We start from the raw sequence: 7,332 nt of genomic DNA, 5'->3' as shown, positions 1-7,332 counted from the left end.
AAAAAGTGAACATAAGGTAAATATTATTTAGTGACTGCAAGGAAAGACTAGAAGCAATGTGATGAAACTGAAAGGGAGGAGACACAAATTAGACATTAGAAAAAACTTTCTGAAAGTGAGGGTGATCAATGAGTAGAACAGGTTGCCACAGGTAGTGGTGAGTTCTCCTTCAATGGAAGTGTTTTAACATAGGATGGACAGACATCTGTCTGAGATGATTTAGTGAATCCTGCATTGAGCAGGAGGTCGGACTTGATGACCCTGGAGGTCGCTTCCAACTCTACAATTCCATGATTCTATGAAAAATTGGGGTAGGTCAGATAGGGAAAAATTGGCTTGGGTGGCAATGGGTTAATAAGAAAAACAGCTGTAAAAAAATCACACTACCAATCACAGCTCCTAGGAAAAGTCATTAATAGGGGGGTCCACTTGCGTTTTCTTTCCGCACTATAGATGTTTACTCAATGTGCTCAATGAAAGACATGAATGGTACAATTATTTGTTTGTTACTAATTGAGGTTGATTGTGTTTGTCCATAATTGTGACTTGAATCAACTTTTATAGTGGAAGAGCTGGCATAAAACACCAATTATATATTGCTAAACCCAGTTCATTTCTCTATTTTACACACACATTCACAGTATAAATGCTGTTGTTTTCTTTGTTTCAGTGCAACTTTCAAACAGTTGGGGTCAAAATGAAATTTGGGCAAGTTAATAAAAAAAACTTGAACACAAAATATCTACTGGTTACAAATGAAGTGGGATTAAAATTATGCCAAGAAATGCAATGATCTTTCCCAAGAGGTTCATTTTAGGACAAAGGTAGATATTTCCTCTGGGGAATTTTTTAAGATAGCCTACAAATTCATAACATACTGACAGCCAATAACATTTTTCATAGTGAATTTGGAGTATGTATTGTATGTACAGACCTAAAAGGAACATTTTCTGAAAGAGAAATTAATAGACTTTCCCAGTACCTTACAATTTAATTTGCATGATAAATATTAACATAAACTTTGATTAAAATATAAATTGAAAACTCGATTTCTTAGCTGAAATTGTCTATCTGCTAGACTGAATACATATTTTACTTGCCAGCGACTGTAACAAACTCTGCATGGCACAATGCTGTTTGTCTCTGAGTAAGTCACCAGATGTGCCGCAGATGTTTTTCACATGTGCAATGCTTGTCTCTTATATTTGAAGATTTTGACTACTAGGAATATTAATGTTAAATACTGAAAGTATACAAGGTGAAATATAAAAAGAAGTCTTTAGGTTTCTATATAATATAATAGGAAAATTAGGGTATTTCCTGCTGTCTTTATCTAGTATGCAATGGAGAAACTAATACACTCCGCAATCCTCTATAATTACTCTTTGACCTATCTAACCTTCAAAGCAACATTGGAAAAGGAAATTCAGATAAATATTTAGGTAATGGTGAATTCCAAATGATTTGCATCTATCCATGGCAACCACGTCAGTGTCTATCAGTTTCCAAAGATGTCTGAGTTTCCTCCTTGACTTAACTCTACAGGTCTGCCAACAATAATGTCTTGCAATTTAAACTGGCCTCTCGTCAAGACCAGTGACTCTTAGGAATATTTTCCCAACTAACTGCAACAATTTTAGGTAATTAGGTTTAGAAAAAAAGCTTTGCTCAGTTGACCTTCTATATGTGTTTTTTTATAACTACAGTCTTTAACATGCAAAATTCACAGCTTTGGCCTTGCTGAGTTGATACAAAAGGTTGTTTTACATAATATTCACATTTTACATGCAATCTTCATGCATTCTGCATAACAAGTAACCTTCAGCATATTAGATCATGAATTGGAAAGCTTATGGTCATTATGGGCTTCTCTGTGCCTCCTGGGTCTTTCCCCTGCATTCTTTAGCCCATCACTACTTTGCATTCTGCTATTCACTACCTTCTTCTTAGGCCCTGAATTATTCAGATTCCTTTCCTTTTCTACTGAAAATAACGCAGTAATTACTAACTGTCCATATTTGGTGAAATCTTGGATATATGTAAGATGGAGACAGTGCCAGAGAATTTTGTAATATTGGCCAACCAGGACAATATTCATATTTCTCACATGTACAAATATAATCAGATTTTAACCCCTTAGTGACCGCCTCATTGCCTTTTTACATCCTGGCTGGCTGCACTTTGATTCCCAGGGCTATAAAAACACACTCGCCCTGAGAATTTATTCCGCAGGGCATGTGGACGTGACAGCTCCATGCTGTCGGCTGCTGGAGGTAGCCGACAACCTTGAGCTGTCATGGGGAGGCCGCAGTGAATGACCCCCAGTCACGTGATCGCTATTATCCAATGGATAATGGCGATCACATAAAAGTGTAAAAAAAAGTTAAAGATTCAGCTACCCTCATGGATCCAATTCATGAGAGGACCTGAAACTACTCACCTCTGTCCTCCTCGATGTCCCATGATTTTCTGGTCCTTCCAAGACCTTATGTCGCCTTATCCATATGCACACCAGACATAAATGTCGGGCACGTGCACAGAGGGGCTCGCGGCCCAGGAAATGTAAAATCTCTCTGCTCCTGGCTAGCATGAGTAGCCAAGAGCAGAGAGATATTACCGAGGATCATTGTATGTAAAGTAAAAAAAAAAGTGTGAAAAAAAAGATGGATCATATCCATCAGGGGAGATGAAATTACGTAACTAAGGCCCCCAGATTTATCCGTAGACCTTACCCTGGCTTCTGTGCATGAGCCCTAGGGTGTTTCATTTTTTAAAAAATATTTGGTTTTCATATGACTTTGCTTACGCCCCGGGTGTCAGTGATGTAAAGGATATATATGGCAAATTTCAAGAAGATTGGATAATATTTAGGGGTTGCACACATTGATCACTTCTATCTCAAACTAGTGAAATGTCTAATATTGAAGTGCTTTGTACTAATGGGATTCTCATATATTTCTTTCATCTTTTGTGGGTAATTGAACTTTAAAATGGGAACCAAAAGAGGAATTTGGCTGCTAGAAAAGGTGCCTAGTGGTGAGTTTTTAGGAGCTCGGCTCCCTTCAAAGGAGCAAGTACTTTTAGTTTTTATTTACCATTACAAGGAAATGAAAGAAACATGAAGGAGAATATTCATACCAAAATCTGGGTAAAGAGAAATCGAGAAACACAGATAAGGCAAATGTGAAACGGCAGATTTGAAAAGGGGATCCCGTTGAGTTATTTGACATTTCCCGGCAAAATTGGATGGACATGACCAGCGTATCACAATAAGATAAGGAATTTTTTAGGTGACAAAGAGAAGATCATATGAGTTTGTCAATGAATGGCGTAGACAAGGTTTTCTGCTTGAAAATAAGAATTAAATGTACAAAAGAAGACAAAAATGGTTCATATAAGAATAAACATTACAAAGCTATCACTGAAATCAATAAGACAGTTATACTGGAAGACTCATCTCCATCATCATCAGCACCTAGTGACGAAGAGGCCGAATTTTTGCCTCCAGCAACAAACAAAATTATGTTCAAGTCCTAGCTTAAAACCTCTTGATCAGACACTCACGTCTACTGCAGTGATTCTCCAAGAACCCATGTGAACGCTCTTAAGATGGTCAATGATACCGCAGAAAGAGGAATTGCTTTGATGAAGTTTAACAAATCGGTCCGGGATGAAGAACAAAAACTATTCTTGTTGAAGGTAGTCGAGCATCACAGAAAAGTCGTCACCAAGCAAACAAAAGAAGGGATTGCATAGTTCAAAGTTGATTCATATAACACATGTTTTGCCTATCAAACTACCTATTAGTCTTAAGGCTAATGCCCACGGCCATGACAGACTCCGCCAGCAGAATTTCGCAGCGGAGTCAATCATGGTGCCCTCCCCCCCAAAGACCCCATAATCACCTCCCAGATCCGTTGTGCGCATCCCACCTGACGCGCCGACACACATGCACAGCACAGTGCATGGCGCGGTCAGAGGTAGGTGGGGACGCTTATTCACGTGATACTTCCACTGTGCTCACAGCGGAAGTATAGCGTGATGGACAGCTTCCACTGACTACAATGGAAGACGGATGTGCATATTCCGGCGGCAAATAGAACATGCCATGGTTTATTTCACGCGGTGGAATTCCGCAGCATGAACATTGAGCTATTAGGTTCCATAGAACCTAATAACTGCAGCGTAACGCCTCGGTTTCTGCCGCATTTTATGCGGTGGAAATCCAGCCGTGGGCATTAGCCCTTAGGGCTTAGTCACACGGGCGCATCAGCACCCGTACATGGGCGCCGATGCGCCCGTGTAACTGAGCCCTTACTGCAAGAAGAAGACAGCCGTACTTCAAGATGAACGACTCCCCGCAGCACTGAAGAAAGAACACGCGACTAGCAATGATGCCGGTCACATGTTCTTTCTTCCGGTGCTACAGAGTGACGTCCATCCTGAAGTGCGGCTGTCTTCTTCCTGCCGATGCGCCTGTGTGACTAACTTCTTAGTTTCTAGTTTTAGTACTATTTTAAGTTTGTGATTTCTAGTTTTCCCAATAAAAGTAATTAACATTGAAAAATCACAAAACTGATCGAAGTGTGCAACCTCTAAATATTATCCAATCTTCTTAAAATTTGGCATATATGTCTTTTACATCACTAAAACTCGGGGCGCAAGCAAAGTCTGCAAAAAGTTTACATATTATTTTTTGCCTTACAAAATGAAACACCCTAATATGCCCATTGCTAAAATGGTGGACATATGCAGAAAAATCATGGATTGCCAGGGCAATTTAAAATTTCCCTGCTCCTGTCTACCTAACGTAGCCAAGAGCCTGGAGATTTCACGGGGGGCCGTGGTATATGATTCCTGGTCACATAATCGCTGCTAGCCAATGGATAACGGCGATCACGTAAAAGTAAAAAAAAATTACATTTCACCTCCCGACATGGATCTGATCCATGAGGGGAAGTGAAATTACTTACCCAAGGCCTCCGGTAATGTTCTCCAATGGGATCTTTAACCACTTTCCCCAACTTCGGCACTTGTGGCATTGGGAAAATGACGGACATATACGTGCAGAAGCTGGAAAAGCCTGGAAATTTAAAACCTTCTTGCTCCTGGTTACAAAAGGTAGCCGAGAGCCTGGAGCAATGTCTAATGGCTGCGGTGAGTGGTCCCCAGTCACATGATTGCTGTTATCCAATGGATAATGATGAGCGAGCATACTCGTCCGAGCTTGATGCTCGTTCGAGTATTAGGGTGCTCGAGATGCTCGTTACTCGAGACGAGCACCACGCGGTACTCGTCTCGATTAAACGAGCACTGACCATTGAATTCAATGGAGCCGACAATACAGCCGGCTCTATTGAAAGCAATGGGCTGCCGGCGTACGTACGCGGGATGAATTGTCGGGAAGAGCTTAAATATATAAGCCCTTCCCCGCAATTCATCTAGAAATGTGTAAAAATAAAAAATATATATATACTTACCTGGTCCCGGCAGAACGATGTTAGCCCATTGAATTCAATGGAGTCGTCAATACAGCCGACTCCATTGAAAGCAATGGGCTGCCGGCGATCGCGGGATGAATTGTCGGGAAGGGGTTAAATATATAAGCCCTTCCCTGCAATTCATCCAGAAATGTGTAAAAATAAAAAATATATATATACTTACCTGGTCCTGGCAGACGGAGTTCAGCGCGGCAGGCTGCAGTTCTCCTGAACTGCTCTGAACAGCTGTGAGTAGTATTCAGCAGCCGGGATTTAAAATCCCCGCCTGCTGAATGAGAGGCCTCTGATTGGTCACAGCCTGACCAATCAGAGGCATCCCTCACTCACACCCATTCATGAATTCATGAATGGGTGAGTGAGGGCTGCCTCTGATTGGCTCAGCGCAGGGACAGCTGAGAGCTGCCAATCAGAGGCAGCCCTCACTCACCCATTCATGAATTCATGAATGGGTGTGAGTGAGGGATGACTCTGATTGGTCAGGCTGTGACCAATCAGAGGCCTCTCATTCAGCAGGCGGGGATTTTAAATCCCCGGCTGCTGAATACTACTCACAGCTGTTCAGAGCAGTTCAGGAGAACTGCAGCCTGCCGCGCTGAACTCCGTCTGCCGGGACCAGGTAAGTATATATATATTTTTTACTTTTACACATTTCTGGATGAATTGCAGGGAAGGGCTTATATATTTAACCCCTTCCCGACAATTCATCCCGCGATCGCCGGCAGCCCATTGCTTTCAATGGAGTCGGCTGTATTGCCGGCTCCATTGAATTCAATGGGCTAACATCGTTCTGCCGGGACCAGGTAAGTATATATATATTTTTTATGTTTACACATTTCTGAATGAATTGTAGGGAAGGGCTTATATATTTAAGCCCTTCCCGACAATTCATCCCGCGTACGGGGTCTCACTCTTGCCGCTATTGTGGCTTAATAGTGGGACCTGGGAACTTGAGATACAGCCCAAAATGTAGCTCCTCGCCTGCCCTATTCATTTCTGTGTCGTTTCCATCACTTTCTTGTGTTTTGCAGATTTTCACAAATGAAAACCTTAGCGAGCATCGGCGATATACAAAAATGCTCGAGTCACCCATTGACTTCAATGGGGTTCGTTACTCGAAACGAACTCTCGAGCATCACTGAAAGTTCGACTCGAGTAACGAGCACCCGAGCATTTTGGTGCTCGCTCATCTCTAGCGATCACGTAAAAGTTAAAAAAAAGTTTAAGTTTAATGGTCCTTTCGGTTTGGGCCCCCTTGTGCATATGAACATAAGAGTAGAGCCTCAATGGGTATGTCTCTGAACACAGGATAAACAGGGGGTCTATTTTGGGGTGAAAGTCTTCATTTATATGTGTGCTGTACAAAAAAAATGTTTTTAAAATGACACAATCGCCAAAAAAATGAAAATTGTAATTTTTTCCTTCTGCTTTGCTTAGATTCATTCAAAAACTGTGGGGTCAAAATACGCAGTATACTCCTAGATGAATTCGTTAAGGGATCTAGCTTTCAAAATGGGGTCATTTGTGAGAGATCTCTATTGTTTTGTCTGCTCATGGGCTCTACAAGTGGGCAATGGGCCCTAAAACACAAAGCAAAATGTCTGTTCTGAAAGCCACTGGCTGCTCCTTTCATTTGGGACGTTGCAGTTGTGAAGGCTATGAGCATAAAACTTATATATATAATTCATCCTGTCACCTATGAACATCTTTGATATACGCTTCTGAAGGCTATGGGTCTAAAACATATACTTCATTCTGTCTCCTATGAACGTCTCTGATATACGCTTATACATTCATATGTTGTTTGCACAGCAAGATTGCATTGTTACAGGAA

This window comes from Eleutherodactylus coqui, chromosome 1 (assembly GCF_035609145.1).
Source record: "Eleutherodactylus coqui strain aEleCoq1 chromosome 1, aEleCoq1.hap1, whole genome shotgun sequence".
Classification (NCBI taxonomy): Eukaryota; Metazoa; Chordata; class Amphibia; order Anura; family Eleutherodactylidae; genus Eleutherodactylus; species Eleutherodactylus coqui.
Note: the sequence above shows the minus strand (reverse complement) of the source record.